At 56.0% G+C, this 19,874-nt stretch overlaps 1 protein-coding gene across 2 annotated transcripts in view; it reads right to left on the minus strand.

The window, feature by feature from the left end:
* LOC128829060 (signal transducer and activator of transcription 5B) overlaps positions 1–19,666 on the minus strand; it is a 41,779-nt gene extending 22,113 nt beyond the window's left edge. Inside the window, exon 1 of one of the 2 annotated variants that reach the window (XM_054014194.1) lies at positions 19,437–19,666. The gene's annotated coding sequence lies outside the window, so the exon portion shown is untranslated. Of the gene's footprint in view, positions 1–671; positions 867–19,436 lie in introns of those variants that run through there. The other variant, XM_054014195.1, reaches the window with a different exon arrangement.
* Between the last annotated feature and the right edge of the window lie 208 nt (positions 19,667–19,874).

Below are 19,874 nucleotides of genomic sequence, written 5' to 3' on the forward strand. Positions count from 1 at the left end.
AGGGGGGCTGGGCTGGGATGCCCGGGGACCCCAAGATGGACCTAACTGAGGGGGGCCCTGTTGTCTGTGCCTGCAAGACCTGTCTTGGACTGTATTCCTGTCATCCAAATAAACCTTCTGCTTTACTGGCTGGCTGAGAGTCATGGTGAATCGCAGGAAGCCGGGGGTGCAGGGCCCTGAGTCCCCCAATACTCCGTGACAGCAGTCTATTTAGCTTAACACAGAGACGGTTCAGGGGTGTAAGTACCTACGAGGGGAACAAATATTTCATAACGTTGTGAACAGGGAGGGCTACGACCCCTTGGACCCCAGCCGAACCCTAACTCAGCCTCAGCTGTTCTGGGGCCCCAGGGCACAGCACTTCCCCGCACACCCCAACGAGGCAGCTCTGAGCCTCACGCCACATCTGGCGACTCCCGAGCTCCTGCTAAGCAGTGGGGGCTGCAAGCATGGGGGGCAGGAAAGGTTCTGTGCAGAGCTGAGTGCCATACAGACCCAGAACCTTCCCACGCTGGCATCTCGCCAATGCCCCAGGAAGCTTTTGCTGGAGAGCCGGGGGGCCGGCAGCAAACACTCCTTCCAGCACGGAGCGGTGGCCCTGGCGACAAATCTCTCTCTCGGCGCCGGGTCAGAAGCTGCTGGTCCCTTCCCCGAGTGCAGGGGATACTCACGGCAGGAACAGGTGTTCTCCTCGCTCTGCCCTGCCCCATGCACCGCCCTGGCAGCGCCTTGCCAGCCACCTGGGCACCCCGACCCTGGGCACCGAGGGGGATCCTGCCTCTTGGCAAAGGGTTTGCGCCCGCAGGGACAGCCCAGCGCTGCTGCTCCACGGGCTGCCCTGCTACAGGAAGGAGCCAACAGCAGCTATTTCCTTCCAAAATGTCAGCTGCCTCTCGCAGACCAAACAGCAAGCGCTGGGCTCCTGGCAGCTTCCTCCCCGCCGCTGCAGCGAGCGCGCGGCCATGCGCAGATCCAGCCACGCTCGTTGGGAGCGCCAGCGCGAGGCCGCGTGGGGCCGGCAGCAGCACAAGTGTCTCACTCAGCTGAAGACAGGCCATAAAACCAGCAGGGCACTGTAGGACCTCGGGTGGGTGTTTGCACCTGGGGGTCTCCATGCCTGGCTGCTCCTGCTTGTCAACAGGGCACAGAAGAAAGGGAAGGAGGCTGACCTCAGGCCTGACAGATCACATGTACTCAGTGGGCCACAACACGAGCTGTGACCCCCCACCCCCCAGCACTCACTGCTGCTTTGGGATTACAGGGCCCAGACGTGCCCTGGACACCTGGCAATGCCAGGAGAGAGAGACCTGCCCAAGGAGCTGAAATGCCTGCCATGGGGGGTAGGGAGACTGCAGGGGAGAACAGGAGGCATTTCATGAAAGGCACAGAACACACAGCACCCTTGGCTGTGCCGGGGAAGAGGCTCCGAGGAGGGGATGGGTGATGCCTACCCTGGAAGCATGTTTCCTGCCATCAGGCGACGTGAAAATGTCCCTCTTCCAGCAGGGCCATCCTGTACTTCGCAGTGTTCCACAGCCCATGCCTGGCTTCTCCCGCTTCTCCATGACCACTGCACAGCCCACGCCTGGCACGCCTGGCCTCTCCCGCTTCTCCATGACCACTGCACAGCCCACGCCTGGCACGCCTGGCCTCTCCCGCTTCTCCATGACCACTGCACAGCCCACGCCTGGCACGCCTGGCTTCTCCCGCTTCTCCATGACCACTGCACAGCCCACGCCTGGCACGCCTGGCCTCTCCCGCTTCTCCATGACCACTGCACAGCCCACGCCTGGCCTCTCCCGCTTCGCAGTGACCACTGCACAGCCCACGCCTGGCCTCTCCCGCTTCTCCATGACCACTGCACAGCCCACGCCTCGCACGCCTGGCCTCTCCCGCTTCTCCATGACCACTGCACAGCCCACGCCTGGCACGCCTGGCCTCTCCCGCTTCTCCATGACCACTACACAGCCCACGCCTGGCCTCTCCCGCTTCTCCATGACCACTGCACAGCCCACGCCTGGAGCGCCTGGGCTCTCCCGCTTCGCAGTGACCACTGCACAGCCCACGCCTGGCACGCCTGGCCTCTCCCGCTTCTCCATGACCACTGCACAGCCCACGCCTGGCACGCCTGGGCTCTCCCGCTTCTCCATGACCACTGCACAGCCCACGCCTGGCACGCCTGGGCTCTCCCGCTTCTCCATGACCACTGCACAGCCCACGCCTGGCACGCCTGGCCTCTCCCGCTTCTCCATGACCACTGCACAGCCTGCGCTGGCGCCTGGGCTCCCTCCCCCGAGGTCACTGCCCTTAGCACAGGGTCAGGCAAGGAAGCAGCCCCAGACTTTACCCAGCAGCTGGCACCTTCGCCTCCATTTTAATATCACTTGTGCACTCACTGCTTGGCACCATTCAGCCACTAGCCCGGTCCCAGGCATGCTTCAGAAGCAGCACCTGGAGTGAAGTTCTGGGAGGCTGGGCTCACCACCGGTGCCTGAAGAGCTCAGCAGGGGCCCCTCCAGCCCATAAAGGGGCAGGGCCCATGGGTGAGGAGGGATGAGAGCCCAGAGCCCACTGGCCAGGGGACTGCTCTCTAAGCAGCATGGCCAACCCAAGCATTCACAAATCTCGAGGCAAGCCCTACACAGATCTTGGGTTCCTTTCTTTGCCTTCTGAGGATAAAGCCAGCAGGCACCATGTCCCGAGCCTTTCTCTGCAACCACCAGGCTACAAACTTCCTTTCCCTTCAGACAGATTCTCACACAATCTCAGGATTCCAGAGGCTGGAGCTTTAGGAAGCTCACCAGCAGAGCCGGTAAACCCTGCCAGGGCCTAGGGACATCGCAGGCAGGAGAGCTGGAGATGTGAACGCCGCACCTCTCCTCCATGCTGCCTGCAAGCCCTTCGCTTTGGAACCGACTGTGTGGTTGGGTCGCTTCACGTCTGCCTGTGGTTTCCAGTGCATTTGTTTCAGGCGGAGCTGGCACCAGCTGTGCTGGGGAGACAGGCTGCTCTAAAGGTTCGGTGCATCAACAGGTTTTTGTTCTTCTCTTGCAGAAGAGCACGGCGTTCGCCCTGCCAATCTTTCACTGCAGCTGGAGACAAAGAACCAGCTGCTCCGTGCAGGCCAGCCCGCACTCCCCCTGACAGCCCACACTGGAACGATCTGTGCCAGGCGAGCGAGGGAGGGGAACGTCAAGGCCTGCTCCGCACTCACAGAAGAGAGACAGTATCAGTTGTGGAAATAAAATATTTCCTCTTGAGAGCAAAGGCAAAGGGCCCAGCTACAGATAAAGCCTTTGAAACCCAACGGTCGAGAGCCCCCACGGGCTCGACGCTTGGGGGGGGTCACCAACGCAGCAGAGTGGCTGGATAGAGCCCAAGAGAAACCTGGTGCTGCCACATGAACGCTCCAGCAGGAGGCGCTCTCCTCTCAGTCACTCGTGATGCAAACGTGGCACCTGGAGGAGTGGAGGGGGAGAGATGTTGGAGGTGGGAAAGATGCGTTCTGAGCACTCACTGTACTTTTCACTCTTAACTCGGGTGCCCTTCCAACTCCCATCATCCATGCTCTGCTTCCCGGAAGTCCCCCACTACCACTGCACCCAAGCTCCTCGCTTCCGGTCTTGACACTCTTGCATTGTACTGCTAAAACGCTGCTGTGCTCTGCCCCTGAGCTGGCTGCATCTCCGAGGAGACCAGTCACTCCGTACACTCTGCGATGTGCTTGGGGATCTTTCAGGATGAAAGTTGCCATGGAAACACAATAGTTCAGGCACACAGTAATCACATTGGCAATATGTAACCCCATGTCCTACTCTGCCACCCGCCACTCAGGGACCAAGCAGTGGAATAAAGATTGACTGGATCTCAGAGCTCACACTCGACATACACTTGTCCTCCCTGATAGTGTATCAGCCAGAAACACACAGGAGCAGACTCATGCCGGAGAGGGGACTGGCTCCCTGCCTGAAATTTCTGAAGAGCCACGTATGAATTGAAAGTTCAGAGGCAAGACCCTGAACCAACCTGGACCTTTACATTCTTTGCCGGCACATAACAACGCTGCCCAAATACCGACATCTCACTCAGGGCTGGTCTGCACATGAAAGTCCATCTGGAGTCTAGCTCTTGCGGAATAACACCCCATGTAGACAAGCCCTCAGAAAAACCTGTGGAGAGAATCCAAATGGCAGGAGAAACAAGAGGAAAATAAGAGAAATCCTCGTAAAGAGCTTCTGATGGGGCAATTCTTTATCCTCTGCAGGGCCAGCATGACTGGTGTGAAGACGGTAAATAAGGAAGTGTTATTGACTCCTTCTCATAACACAAGAACTAGGGGTCACCCAATGAAATTAACAGACAGCAGGTTTAAAACAAACAAAAGGAAGTATTTTTTCACACAATGCAGTCAGTCTGTGGAACTCCGTGCCAGAGGATGTTGTGAAAGCCAAGACTATAACCGGGTGTCACGGAGTGTGGGGGGACACAAGGCCCTACACTCCCGGCTTCCTGCGATTCACTATGACTCTCAGCCAGCCAGTAAAGCAGAAGGTTTATTTAGACGACAGGAACACAGTCCAAGACTGGTCTTGCAGGCACAGACAACAGGACCCCCCTCGGTTAGGTCCATCTTGGGCTCCCAGGGCGCCCCAGCCCCCTTGCGAGGTCAGAGCCCCGTCTGCCTCCCAGCCATGTCACCAGCCAGCTCCTGAAACTCTGCCTTCAGCGACCCCTCCCACAGCCTTTGTTCAGTTTCCCGGGCAAAGGTGTCACCTGGCCTCTAACCCCTTCCTGGGTTCTCATGTTACACACTCAGGTATTCTCCTTCGGGCAGTCTCCCATCCCCCAATGCAGACTATCCTAGCCACACTCCCCTGTCAGCATTCACAGACCACAGTAAGAACAGTCCCAGTTCGTCACACCGGGTTCAAAAAAGAACTAGATAAGTTCATGGAGGATAGGTCCATCTAGGGTGACCAGATGTCCCGATTTTATAGGGACAGTCCCGATTTTTGGGTCTTTTTCTTATATAGGCTCCTATTACTCCCCACCCCTTGTCCTGATTTTTCACACTTGCTGTCTGGTCACCCTAGGTCCATCAATGGCTATTAGCCAGGATGGGCAGGGATGGTGTCCCTAGTCTCTGTTTGCCAGAAGCTGGTGTGACGAACTGGGCCTGTTCTTACTGTGGTCTGTGAATGCTGACAGGGGAGTGTGGCTAGGATAGTCTGCATTGGAGGATGGGAGTCTGCCCGAGGGCGAATACCTGAGTGTGTAACATGAGAACCCAGGAAGGGGTTGGAGGCCAGGTGACACCTTGGCCCGGGAGACTGAACAAAGGCGGTGGGAGGGGTCGCTGAAGGCAGAGTGCTGGAAGCGGGCTGGAGAGATGGCTGGGAGGCAGAGATGGCTCTGACCCCCCAAAGGGGGGTGGGCTGGGATGCCCTGGGACCCCAAGCTGGACCTAACTGACGGGGGGCCCTGTTGTCTGTGCCTGCAAGACCTGTCTTGGACTGTATTCCTGTCATCCAAATAAACCTTCTGCTTTACTGGCTGGCTGAGAGTCATGGTGAATCGCAGGAAGCCGGGGGTGCAGGGCCCTGAGTCCCCCAATACTCCGTGACAGCTGGGGATGGGCGGCAGGGGATGGATCACTTGATGATTCCCTGTTCTGTTCATTCCCTCTGGAATGCAGGAGGCAGTGATCAGATTCACCAGTGTCAAGTACTTGGAAAGCAGGAGTCAGGCCAAAATACTGAGATTAGTTCAAAAAAACACAAATCAATGCTGGAGTCCTTTGCTTTGCCGTTGGGTCCCACTCAGGGGTTTTCAGGCTTCTCTCTGCAGCCATGAGAGCTAGAAACATACAACCACAATAGAGGACTGAAAGCGGAGATTTCACATGACTCCAGGAGCTGGGGCTTTGCAAAAAAGTATTGCAAGTATTGTAAGATGTGTGATGCAATCGCAGGAGTTGGACACCCTGAGAAACCTCCTCACAAACAAAACCTGAAGTTGAATGAAAACAGCCATTCAGCGAATGAGAGATTTCCCGCAGATGGCATCTGGGCACTTTGCAGCCTCATCTGCACCAGCATTTCCCTCCAAACTGCCCGTCCCAGCAGCTCCACGAGCGGCAGCAATGGGGGGAGGGCTAGTTCACAGTGGCCCCATATGCCTTAACCACGAGGCTGTCTAAACTACTCCACGTGGAAAAATGGGGCACAAAGAGAGAGGGATGGAGACATGCCCAAGGGCACACAGGGAGCTTGGTAGTAGAGCTGAGAACAGAACCCACGAGTCCTGGGTCCCAGCCTGGAACTCAGTCCATTGGAGCACATGCTTTTCCATGGCATAAGGACAAAGGGTGCATTCATCCCAGGGCAGGTGCTACTCTGAGGCCCAGGCCATCCTCTGGTTGCTGCAGCACAGGGACTGTGTGTATTTTCTAAACAGTCTGCAGAAATACCCACAAGCTTTGCCAATCCATCCAGGCGTTCATTCCCCGGCAGGCAGCCCCCCCTGCTCAGCAGAGGCTGGGCCTGCCGAGGTGTCGCAGTACAAACACACTCACAGCGCAGCTTTCCTGCCGGTTCGTTCCCTGGCTGGCTCACAGAGTTTGAAAGTTATCCCAGAGCATCTTGAATGCAGAGCTGCAGGAACCCCACGCAAAGCCCCGTGAGGCGGTCTCAAGCGGATGGCAGTTACGCTTTCACAGAGAAAATCAGCGAGTGTTTCCGAGTGAACACTGCAGAGCCCAACCCAGGGAGTGCCCGGGATCCGCAGCTCTTCCCAGCCCTCCACGCCAATTCTCTTGCCAACCCGGGCTCAAGGAAGGAGGCTCCACATGCACCATTGTTCCGGCCTCACGGGAACAACACACGCAGCTCAACACGCTGGCCACACCAGCTTCCCCCCAGAGCCGGGCGGTGTGCGTGGCTCCATCGCTGCTCCGCTGCAGAGAGGGACCTGGCGAGGGCTGTCTGCACCCAGAGCCCCCTTTGCAGGTTGGAGCCAGGAGCTGTTCCCTTCACCTCCCCAGGCATCGCACGCTGCCTGCGGGAACGCTGGCACTAAGCAGCTGGAGACCCCAAGCCAGACCTAATCTCAGGGGCACTGAAACTTGGCTACCAGGGGACAGGAAATGCAGGAGATGTTGTTGAACTCGCCAGGTCCTAAGGGGAACCAGCTGTGCCTGAAAGAACAGCCAGCCCTCACTCTGGAGCAGTTTAGGAATTGCAGATGGGATGGGAAGGGAAGGGCGGGCATAGCCGGAGCCGGCGCAGACCCAAGCGCTGCACATCCAGGGCCCGATTTCCCTCCCTTGTTGAGTTTACTCTGGCGCCACTCTCGAGAATCGCCCCGCCCGGATGTACACCAGAGAGGCGGGGATCAGGCCCAAGCAGCCAGGGTCCTTGGGCAGCAGGATTTCGGTCTCAGGGTCACTTTCACTGGTGCTTTGCAGAGCCACAGGGAGGGAGTCCATAGAACAGCGGAGCCCCAGGCCACCCGCGCCAGTCCGCCCTGCGCAGCCCACACCCTGCCCTTGCGTAAAGGTGCCGCGCTGGCTGCACTGCCAGGGAGCCTGCGCACCCACACGGGCGGGCGGGCACTGGGTTCACCCCGTTGGGTGGCACTGAGCAGTACCCTAGGGGGCTGCCCCAACCCCCTGGCACAGACATTTCAGGGCAGCAGTTGGGGGAGGGGGCTGGGGGAAGGCTGGGCTCTTGGCTGTGCACTCCGCAGGCCAAGCACCCAGCCCAGCAGCCATATGCACGCAGAGCTGCTGCCTGGCAGTGGGAGGCGCTGCGGGATTATTTCCCTCTGAGCACAATGAACCGACTGCGCTGGGCTCCGAAAGCTCCATGGGGCTGGGACCCAGGGCAGCTACAGACGACCCATGCTCCCCGTGCCCCGCCAAGAGCACTGCAGCAGCAGCACTCAGCTCCCTTGGGCCAGGGCCCCCCCAGGAACCCCCAGGAGCTATGCTGCCCATCACCCCAGCGCTAGGCCTTTCCAGGAGAAGGAACGCAGGGTGGAATCTCAATCCTGGCTCAGCAAAACGACTCGCAGCCCTCCCAAGCGAGCAGAGCCGCCGGGGGCTCGGCCATGGGGGCGGGGGCTATCATGGCCGTGCCTAGAGCCCCCGTGCAGGAGCAGCTCTGCGGACAGTAATCCGGCCGGGAGGACGCGACCGGGCGGTTTAGCAAGCCCTGGGGAAGCCTAATCTCTGCTATTAATGCCAGCGCCCCCGTCGTGGATAAACCCAGACACGGATTAGACAGGCCTGGGTGGCACTTTAATAATGGTCCCCGTGGCCTCGCAGCCCAATTCCCCTCGCTCCGGGGGGGCGCAACGGGGCTTGACCAGCTGGAGCCAGTGAGGCAAAGCAGGGACTCACCAGTGTACAGGCTCTGCCACAGCCCAGGGGCTTTCCCTGCTCAGACGGGATTCCCCAGGGCAGGAACTCCGAGCCGGCCGCCTCCTCGGCTCAGCCAGCTCCATCCCATCCAGCCACTTCCCTCCTCCCAAAGGCCCAGCAAGCCCAGTGCCCCGCGCCTCTCCCTGCAGCCAGGGAAGGGCCGAGGCCTGCACTATTTCCCCCTCTTCCCTCCTGTGACGAACTGGGCCTGTTCTCACTGTGGTCTGTGAATGCTGACAGGGGAGTGTGACTAGGATGGTCTGTATTGCAGGATGGGATCTGCCCGAGGGCGCATACCTGAGTGTGTAACATGAGAACCCAGGAAGGGGTTGAAGGGGAGGCGACTCCTTAGCCCGGGAAACTGAACAAAGGCTGTGGGAGGGGTCGCTGAAGGCAGAGTGCTGGAAGCAGGCAGGGAGAGAGGGCTGGGGGGCAGAGATGGCTCTGACCTCCCAAGGGGGGCTGGGCTGGGATGCCCGGGGACACCAAGATGGACCTAACTGAGGGGGTCCCTGTTGTCTGTGCCTGCAAGACCTGTCTTGGACTGTATTCCTGTCATCCAAATAAACCTTCTGCTTTACTGGCTGGCTGAGAGTCATGGTGAATCGCAGGAAGCCGGGGGTGCAGGGCCCTGAGTCCCCCAATACTCCGTGACACCTCCACTGCAGCAGAGCAAGCCAGCGGCTAGCACACGGGGACAATCAAGGGTTAACCCAAAGCGTCCCCCCTGCAGTAAGGGGCCCAGGAACCCGGGCTCTGCTGGCATGAGTGCAGCCAGCCCAGCCCAGCCTCCCACGGGAGCCGCTCCTTCGCACTTCGTCTGGCTAGGACACGCAGCAGGGTTACCAGCTGGCTGCCCCCCACCCCCTGTTCTGTGCTGAAACGCTCCGGCTGGGCCGCCAGCGGAACTAACCCCGACCCACAGCTAAACCTGCCTGCAGGAAAGGCTCCAGAGCTCCCAGACCTGAGCCCGCAGGCGACCAAGCCCGGGTGTCATTACAAGGGGCAGCCCCTGGGTGATTTGAGCTGCAGATCCCGTGAGTTCCCCAGAACCCCAGGCAGGTCTGCGCTCCGGGGCTGCAGATCCCGTGAGTTCCCCAGAACCCCAGGCAGGTCTGCGCTCCGGGGCTGCAGATCCCGTGAGTTCCCCAGAACCCCAGGCAGGTCTGCGCTCCGGGGCTGCAGATCCCGTGGGTTCCCCAGAACCCCAGGCAGGTCTGCGCTCCGGGGCTGCAGATCCCGTGGGTTCCCCAGCACAGCAGGCAGGTCTGCGCTCCGGGGCTGCAGATCCCGTGGGTTCCCCAGCACAGCAGGCAGGTCTGCGCTCCGGGGCTGCAGATCCCGTGGGTTCCCCAGCACCGCAGGCAGGTCTGCGCTCCGGGGCTGCAGATCCCGTGGGTTCCCCAGCACCGCAGGCAGGTCTGCGCTCCGGGGCTGCAGATCCCGTGGGTTCCCCAGCACAGCAGGCAGGTCTGCGCTCCGGGGCTGCAGATCCCGTGGGTTCCCCAGCACAGCAGGCAGGTCTGTGCTCCCGGGCTGCAGATCCCATGGGTTCCCCAGCACAGCAGGCAGGTCTGCCCTCATCCGGGCTTCACCCAGGCCCGTTTAGAATGACTAGCGCAGCTGGGATAACACATCCCCGGCTTGGTGGAGGATTCAGCTGTGCAGCCAGCATGGAAAGCTCGTGACCTAACGTGCAGGCCCCGCCTGCTCCCCAAAGCACAGTCCCTTTCAACTTCTATTCCCAGAGCCCCATGCTGGTTCCTCGCTGCATGCTAAAGCAAACCGGGCTTAGCAAGCCCTAACCCGGAGCCACGCACTGCCCACATCAGCCCTACCAAAATAGAGGAGCAGACTCCAGAGCAGGGCTGCTGCCCATCCCAGCACGGAGGAGCATAGATAAAGCGACACATTTAGAAACAAGAGATTATTTCAAGCGTTTACAGTGGCCAGGATATAAAATAGGGTCTGGGTGCTCTGCAGCCGTCTCCCCACCTTTGCTGGCTCATGGACTATGGGATTAGCTCTACCCACCTTTCCTGAGTGGGCAGGGAGCGCAGGGCAAGGGCTGCGCTGCAGACACGCTGTGGTGCATTTCAACGAGGTGCCCGAGGGGTGGCGGAGTCCAAAGCTGCAGCGATCACATGCTGCTGGACAGTCGCTCTTCTCAGTCCCTAACCCGACACACTGGATCAAACAAGGTATTTTCCCTACACGATGAGCCATGTCACTGAGATCTCAATCTGGGGCAGAGATTCCCAGCCGGCTAGGCCTGCCCTCAATCTCCATAATGCAATCGCTGGCTGAACAAAACCCTCCCAGAGACAGACAGAGGCTCGGCAGGGCCCCGCTGCAAAGCGTAACCTTGTTGTACAAAACACACTGCCTGCCACTCCTCGCTGGATGCACCGCAGAGCCACTCCGGGGACAGACTCCCAGCCTGCTGCCACTGCCGGCGTCAGGGCAGCACGAACCCTGGCGGACACACCATGCCGTGCTGACCAGACGGCTCCCTAAAGGGGACCCCAACCTCGCGCACAGCCAGAAGGATGTGGCTTACAATGCCAGGCCTGGACGGTGAAGGAAAGCATCCATGGCTCCAGAGGCCCCAGTCAATCCCTCAAAAGGGGTCAGGACTCTACCCCGGACAGGCACAGCCAGAACAGGGAATCCAGCAGAAAATTTGCCGCGTCTGATTCATTTCTAGGGGAGGCAGCTCCCCCAGGGCTTGGGAGTCCGTGCCCTGCCAGAGGAAACTGGCTGCCAGCCCTTCAACATCCTCTGGCAGGCCCGCCATGAGCTGGTGCCTAGGCAGGGCTGCTAATCTGTCTCCAGACACAACGTGGGCACGGGCGGGCTGGGCTGGGCTGGGTGAAGGGAGCCAAGGATTATGCATAGTTGAGTGGGGAATGGGCCTGGAGACACAATTTCATTGTATCTGTTACGCTCAGGCAAGCACATACAATAAGACAAATCCACTTAGCTGCCAAGCTGGGCCCAGACGGCTCTAGGGGGGCCCCAGTAACTTTCAGCATCTCAGGCCATTTTCTGTGCACACTCGTGGGGAGGGAGGGGGGTTCTGGGAACGTGGTCCCTTGTGGCTGGCGCCAATAGCTCGGACACAGGTCAAGTCACGAATCTGAGCCACAGGCCAGCCCAGAGCCCGGCCCGCTGAGACTGCCTGGAACAAGGTGGGAAAAAGCTGGTGCCGTTCTCCGGCTGAGTCATTCAAGTCAGCTCCTTGCGCCATTTTCAGGGGCAGCAGGAAGACCCTGCATCTTGGCCAGCCTCCCTCGCCTTGATCAGGACGGACTCTGACGTCCCGGGCTGCTGATCACAGCAGCTGGCGCGTTCACCTGCTCGCCAGTGCCCTGCTGGTGCCACCCTGGCGCCATGCAGGGGCCTCAGTGACTACGCTCAGAAGCTGCAATCCACACCAGCCAGGCAGGGCGGGGGCTGTATCTTGACATTTACAAACTCCTTCCTTTGGGTCCAGTGCACTTGGAAACACCGTCCACTAGCTTCTCCCCCACCCGCCCTCTTGCCCTCCAAACAACGCCAAGGCTGCTGGCACAGGCTGGGTGACGGTCCACGCTGCTGTGGCAAGGTCGGCAGCCCAGCCTATTCCCACAGGGAGGAGGCACAACAGGGTCAGGCACCCAAAATCCTCGTCCCTCTTGCGACCCACACAAGGGACATGGAGTCACTCGAGGCTGGATCTGGGGAAGTGCCAAGTGCCCTCGATGCCCACGGGCACCAACGGGAGTCGAGGGATTCTCAGCGCCTGGGCTTGGCTAAGGGTCATTTGAGAGCCGCAGCACGGAGTGTAACCGCAGGACACAGCAAAGGGCCAGCTCATCTCGCCAGCAGCAGCACGCGCCCCCAGGCTGCCTCCACCTTCCACAACCAGTCCACACCTCTGCCACGGGAAGTGGGGGGAGCAGCCAGGACCCTGCATTCACACTGATCGGCAGGGGGCCGGGCTATACAGCAAACGCCCTCTCTCTTCTCCTCTGGAGTCCTGGCCTGAAGGGGAAAACGGGCGCTCACCATGGGAGCAGGAAAGCTCAATCAAAGTAATTTCAGGGCCATTGTCCACATCCAGGAACAGCCGTGCCTGGCAGCCCAGTCGAGAGCGGTCAGGCCTGAACCAGCTGGGGAGGGTGAGGGGGGGACAGGACCGAGGTCCATCGACAGAGCCACGACTGGGGCCCAGGCTAGAATAGCTGGGCACTGCCCGTCAAGAATGAGGGATAGGCAGGGTCAGAGCGGGAGGGGAGCGACCCAGGGCTAGAAGAGCACTGGGGGGCTGTGGGTCCGGATTGAGGGGCACCAGCAGATGCGCGGGGAGTTTTCAGGATTCCTGCCTACAGGACAGCTGGCATTAGGCAGTTCTATCAGTCACTCATTTTAACCTGCAAAAAGTTACACACAGAAGGCAGGGCTCATCCGTGCCAGCAGGGGGCAGCAGAGCCAGCCAGCCAGACGGACGGACACCCCCGACCCAGGCAGCAATCGGTCACTACTCATGCTTTATGGACTCAGAGGAATGACTATTAAACACTTGTTTTAAAATGTCTGTTGTGACCAAAACCCCCTTGAGAAGTGCCAGCTCCTTGGGGCATGTTTGTGCAGCGCCCAGACAGCGGGCCTCTGGCTGCTCCTGCGATACACATCAGGATCGACAAGGCCTCGCTAAAAGCAAACAGCGCTCTGTCTCAGGAGAGATTTCCCATCTTTTCACGATGCTCCAGCCTCCGTCAGAGAACAAACTGTATTTTTCCTTCACCCTCCAGGAAACACAATTTGTAAAGACACGTTTTAAAGCAAAGTTTCTACTCGTGATGGGATAAAGACGAAACCCTTGTCCTGTTGCACTATTTAACTGAAGCGGTGTGGAAACTGGTGTGACCAATCCCCTTTTATGGACACTTGTACATTGAGTTCAGCATGCCTGACACCGAGTTAGCTTAAGCAGATGCTCTCTTAAGCTGAATTAAAGAGAGTCAGAGGCAGAAAATTAAAAGCCAGAATTAGGGTGTTTCACCCATATCACTAAACCAGTTTGTAATCCATTTCAGTTAAATCGGTGGAAGCTGGGTGTCTAGACACGGCCTGAGTGACTTTTGCCAAAGGAAATCCGCTCCTGGAAGCCTAGACTAATAAGTCTCCTGGACACTGCAGCCCTGTTCCATCAGGAGCCTTATGAAGTAGAGATCAAATGAGGGCTATCAATTAATCACAGCTAACTCACATGATTAACTCAAAAAAATTAACTGTGATTAAAAAAATTAATAGCGATTAATCACACTGTTAAACAACAGAATACCAATTTATTAAATATTCTGCATTTTTAAATATATTGATTTCTATTACAACACAGAATACAAAGTGTACAGTGCTCACTTTCTATTACTTTTTATTACAAATATTTGCACTTTAAAAACAATAAACAAAAGAAATAGTATTTTTCAGTTCACCTCAGACAAGTACTGTAGTGCAATCTCTTTATCGTGAAAGTGCAATTTACAAATGTAGATTTTTTTGTTACATAACTGCACTCAAAAACAAAAAAATGTGGAACTTTAGAGCCTACAGGTCCACTCAGTCCTACTTCTTGTTCAGCCAATCGCTCAGACAAACAAGTTTGTTTACATTTACAGGAGATAATGCTGCCCACTTCTTATTTACAATGTCCCCAGAAAGTGAGAACAGGTGTTCACATGGCACTTTTGTAGCCGGCATTGCAAGGTATTTACGTGCCAGATATGCTAAACATTCGTATTCCCCTTCATGCATCGGCTACCATTCCAGAGGTAGTGTGATGTGTGCTTCCATGCTGATGATGCTTGTTAAAAAAATAGTGCGTTAATTACATTTGTGACTGAATTCCTTAGGGGAGAATTGTATGTCCCCTGCTCTGTTTTACGCGCATTCTGCCATATATTTCATGTTATAACAGTATCAGATGATGACCCAGCACGTTATTTGATTTACGAACACTGTCACTGCAGATTTGACAAAGCACAAAGAAGGTACCGATGTGAGATTTCTAAAAATAGCTACAGCACTCGACCCAAGGTTTAAGAATCTGAAGTGCCTTCCAAAATCTGAGAGGGACGAGGTGTGGAGAATGCTTTCAGAAGTCTTAAAAGAGCAACATTTAGTTCTGCGGAAACTACAGAACCGGACCATCAAAAAAGAACATCAACCTTCTGCTCGTGGCATCTGACTCAGATGATGAACACGTGTCAGTCCGCTCTGCTTTGGATTGTTATCGAGCAGAACCCGTCATCAGCATGGATGCATGTCCTCTGGAATGATGGTTGAAGCACGAAGGGACATATGAATCTTTAGTGCGTCTGGCAAGTAAATATCTTGCAACGCCAATTACAACAGTGCCATGGGAACGCCTGTTCTCATTTTCAGGTGATGTTGTAAACAAGAAGCGGGCAGCGTTATCTCCTGCAAATGTAAACAAACTTGATTGGCTGAAGTAGGACTGAGTGGACTTGTAGGCTCTAAAGTTTTACATTGTTTTATTTTTGAACGCAGTTATTTTTTTGTACATAATTCTACATTTGTAAGTTCAACTTTCATGATAAAGAGATTGCACTACAGTACTTGTATTAGGTGAATTAGGTGCTATTTCTATTGTTTTTTACAGTGCAAGTACTTGTAATCAAAAATAAATATAAAGTGAGCTCTGTACACTTTGTATTCTGTGTTGTAATTGAAATCAATATATTTGAAAATGTAGAAAACATCCAAAAATATTTAAATAAATGGTATTCTATTATTGTTTAACAGCGTGATTAATTTTTGTAATCACTTGCCAGCCCTAGATCAAATATTTTTGGGAAGAGCTGAGAAGTGAGATCAGTTACACAACACGTTTCCACACGTGTGCATCTGCCACACACTGGCTAACACACGGCAACGCAAGCCCGTCAGCTCATAACCCCAGCACCGACATTTCTCCAGATCACACTGCTGCACAACCCTGACCGTGCTCTGCACCCAGAGATCTCCAAGCACCTCACAGAGGAAGCTAGTGATTCCACCGATGGGGTAACTGGGGTGCAGAGACTCCCCCAGCATCACACAATGGGCCCTCCTGACTCCCAGGCCAGCTCGGCCCCGCCATCCCTAAGACGTTACTGTTCCGCAACCATCCTTTCAGTAAAGGCCACCTCTAAGATCTGATGCTCTATTCATAGCCCATCCTTGCGCAGGATTCCCTGTTACAGATGTACTGACCACACAGCCAGGATCAAAGCCATCTTGGCATTCAGAAAGCAAGAGGTCTGTGCTGCAGAACGCCTCCTGCACAAGGCTACACTTCACAGGGACACAAGATGGGCAAGCAACGCAGAGGCTCAGACAACCAGCACCTAAGTTTGCCTGTTAATATTTTTTGCTGCAGTCAGCCAGTTGTTGGGCAGGGCAGCCCTCTCCCCCACTCTGAAGGTCTAGAGTGAAGATATCCTGCGTTCCATGCCCTCCGAAGAGCAACAGCTGCTACGGTGCCGATCAGCCAGCTAGGGGGGTGAACCAGCCCACATGCTGCTCTCTGAACCTTCGTGGGTCCCAAACCAGGGCTTTTGGGCTCGCCTCCGCTGACATGGCCACAGCAGCTCTGCCTCCCCAGCCAAGGAGCAAAGCAGCGGGGCTTTCCAGAGAGACTCCTGAAGGAGAAACACAGACCAACCGGCTTCTTTCGCCTGAGGATTTGTGGCCGATGTGTATCCAGTTAAGAGAAAGGGTACCTGACGCCCAGGGCCTCCGGGCAGCAACAGCCTCCGTTCTCCAGCACCGGGCACCAGGCTCCGTGCAGCTGCATGGGTTAGCTGGGCTCTGGCACCGAGCAGCGGCGTGGGCAAGCCAGGCTCCGGCAGGCAAGCGCCAAGCTCCGGAGAAGCAACAGAGCAGCCCAGTGAAATGAACCGAGGGATAGTAACCTGGGGAAAGGCCTCATACAAACTGGCAGAGCCCGGCTCCACTGGAATTTCTTGACGTTCTCTGCTCTTCCAGGCCCTGAGTGCACTACAGGAGACTTCGACCTCCCCCCACGGGATCCCCCAACTGCGTGGGGAGAGAAGCTGCCTGGAAACCCAGTGAAAGGGGTGGTCAGATCAGACAGGGGAGGGAAGGAAAACAGACTCTCCTCTGGGCTGAGATGGGGGGAGGAGTTTTGGATTTGACTAGAGTTCAGGAGCTGGGATTTCTATTCCGGGGGAAATTCTGACATTTTGGGATAAAACCATTCTGGATTGAAAAGAAAAAGCTGAAATCTCAAAATTTCCTGCAAAACGAAATGTAACAATTGTTTTGATCTGGGACCACTGAAATATTTTGTTTCCACTTTATCATTTTGACTTTTACATTGTATTAAAATATGAAATACAATGCAATATGTTCCTAATATTGAGTATTATATAAATATTGTATTAACATTACTACTTTAATATAAAAATCACGTTTCATTTGGACTTTTTCCATCAACATTTTAATTGACATTGAAACAGTCCCACTAGACGTTTTGATTTTGACAAACCTGCATTTTTCAATGGAAAACTGTTCTGTGCAAAGCTGCCCCCAGCTTTGGAGGTTACATTATGGAGAGGCCACCCCCCAAAATAATAAATAAAAACCCATTGGTTGTCTGAGTCTCTGGAGCAGCCAAGCCGTCCCCGCGTAGCTGACAAACTCCCAGCACCTCAGAGCAAGTGCGAAACCGGCGCTCACCTTAGCGCAAGAACGTGACTTGCTCCGACAGTGGCACTGACCTCACCCTGGGTACGTCAGTCCATCAGCAACTAACCCTAATGCAGCCCGATACCACTGCCAGTAACTGGGCCTTCGCAGGGCCGCTCTGCATGGCGCAGATGCACAGCCCGACAAACAGAGCTAGGTTTGCCTTCTGCTTCAACTAGAGACAAAAAGGGGAGACGGGAAAGGGTCCATATCCGACCTGGGGAGGAATAAAGGGAGACGGGAAAGGGTCCATGTCTGACCTGGGAAGCAGCCACCTCATTTTTTTCCAGGTCTCAGCCAAGCCCGGGGCATTGCAAAGCCACACCTATGTCTCAAACCAACCAGGCCTTGTCTGCAAGGAGTTTGGGGCCACTCTCAATTAAACCCTTCATGGGCAAGGGCAGGCACAGTCTCTTCCAGGATGCCAACGCCAACAGCGACAAACCCTTTGCACTGAACGGACCAGCACCCGCAAGCCAGGTGGGCACCCGCGTGCCAACTCCAGATTAGTGACCAGCACATCTACACCTTGCCTGAACCTGCCCATCACAGTCCCGCTGACCCTCCTTTGCCAATAAACCCCTGAAAACCAGCTCTGACTGCAGGCACCTAGCCCACGATGGGTTAAAGGCGAGCCGCAATTCACTCCTTTGTTGCTGACATACATTGCAATGAACAGTTTCACACACCCCTCTCGGTACTGCCGGCTGCACTCCACACCAGCTCTGGCATGTCCCTGGGGCCCTGCCAGCCGCTGGGAACTGGCACATTGGATGGCCCAGGAGCTGTGAAGGCGTCTCTGTCTGTAAAGTTTCTGGGATTTGGCATCACGCTCACAGGCTTGCGCTTTGATGAAGCTTTCTCTCATCTGATCAAAAATGTGACATGTTCATTTCTGTGTGTCTCCCCCATGAGCCCGGGCTCCCCCAGCCTCTCACACCCCAACAGCAACTGCACAACAGAAATCGCCCGGGCCAAGGTTCAGTGACCAGAACGTCCCGCAAGAATAGTTTGAACCCACCCGGGCCACCCTAGAGCCTGCAGCTCCCACCCCCAAACATCTCTGGCTTTCTGAAGCACTCCAGAAATCCTTGCTCCATAGCCCTACTCTGTCCGTGTTTCTCCACCGGTGAGTGACTCCTGACCAAGCCGCATGGCAAACAAAGCGAGAGGAATGGTTCACAAGGCCCATTAAACGGGAGGAAGAAGAGTGGGCTAGTGTGAACCATGGACCAAAAACGAAGGAAGTTCAGTGGAAATGGAAAATCAACGGATCCTTGGAAACCTGCTGGGAAATAAACGGAGTGTTTCTGAACACACCAAACAACTGTGCTGAACCGACAGCTGCTGACGGGGGTTAAAGGCAGACACGTGTATAACAAAAGTCCCTGGAGAGCAGATTTGGGAAAGGGACTTTAAAAAAATGGAGACTAAAATTAGAAATACGACTAACAAGAGGAGCCCGGAAAAACGAGAGGCTCAAAGCAAGAACTGGTGTGATGAGCTGGCCGGCGTGCGGCAGGCTGGAGGCAGGGGGAACTCATTCCTCGCTCCATACAGAAGGGAGATGGAGAGGTTGGGGGGAGCGGAGCTGGGACCACACCACCCTTCGGGAGGCAGGCATAGCACAGATCCTGGGGAAGGAGTGTGCTCCCATATGGTGACAATCCTAAGATTAAACTATCTGACAACCTCCCCCTCCTCCCCACTGCCAGCTGAGCTACCAGAAACATGTGCAGTTTCTGCTCTCTTCCCCTCGGGACTCCTGGGAAACAGGGAACGTCCTGGCATCGCAGCCCCTGGCCCTGGGAAAGCAGCATTCCCATTCGAAGCACTTAGAAAAGGCACCGGTGACTAATGGGCCCGTCGGGCTGCAGAGGCCATGCCCAGCACACGCGTCGCACAGCAGAAATGCCACGGCCGCGTTTTAGAGAACAACAACAAATGGGAGAGACTCGCGAGCACTGGACACCCGTCCTCAGCCTGGGTAAGGGGTTATGACACACAACAGGCAAAGCTGAAGAGCCAGCGTTTGTGCACGGGGAGTAGGCAGACAGGAATGTGTACACCGCACTCAGCTTTCTCATCAACAATGGAGCACGGAGCACTCTCGGAGAGCGAGCCGCCCGCACAGTGTCTAACAAAACCTTAGCAATCCCCCCGATCACACACACAGCCATGTTGCAAACCGCAATGTCCATGTCACAACAGCAAGGAGGTCAGAAGCCAGAGCGAAAGCAGAGATTGCAAAACTTACCAACCAACTGTTTAAATAAAGAACAAGCCGTGACCATGTTATGGCTGGACTATAACATTCCCGTGCAAGAAGCCGTACAGCCCGGGTGGGAATCCAGCCTGCTGTTAAAAGGGAAAACCTGGATCCCGGACTAAGCCGAACGTGAGCTAATGTGCCCCAACGACCATATTTTGTTTTGCAAGCAACAAGCACTCCCGTCCCCTCTCTGGTGCAGCTAGATGGGCGGATTCCGCTTTATCAGCAGCTCAGCTCACCCCTATCATCCAGGAAGCTGTGTTCACATACGCGCCTCCCCATGACGTTTCCCAACGCTGCAGGGAGAAGCAGCTGACGGCAAAGCACCTTCTATCAAGGGGCAGAGGCTGCAAGGCTGTCCCCAGCATGTCAATTTCAGGCAGGCAGAGCCGGCTCAGGCCCTTCCAACACACCGGCTGCTCC

Source organism: Malaclemys terrapin, chromosome 25 (genome assembly GCF_027887155.1).
Source record: "Malaclemys terrapin pileata isolate rMalTer1 chromosome 25, rMalTer1.hap1, whole genome shotgun sequence".
NCBI classification, from domain to species: Eukaryota; Metazoa; Chordata; order Testudines; family Emydidae; genus Malaclemys; species Malaclemys terrapin.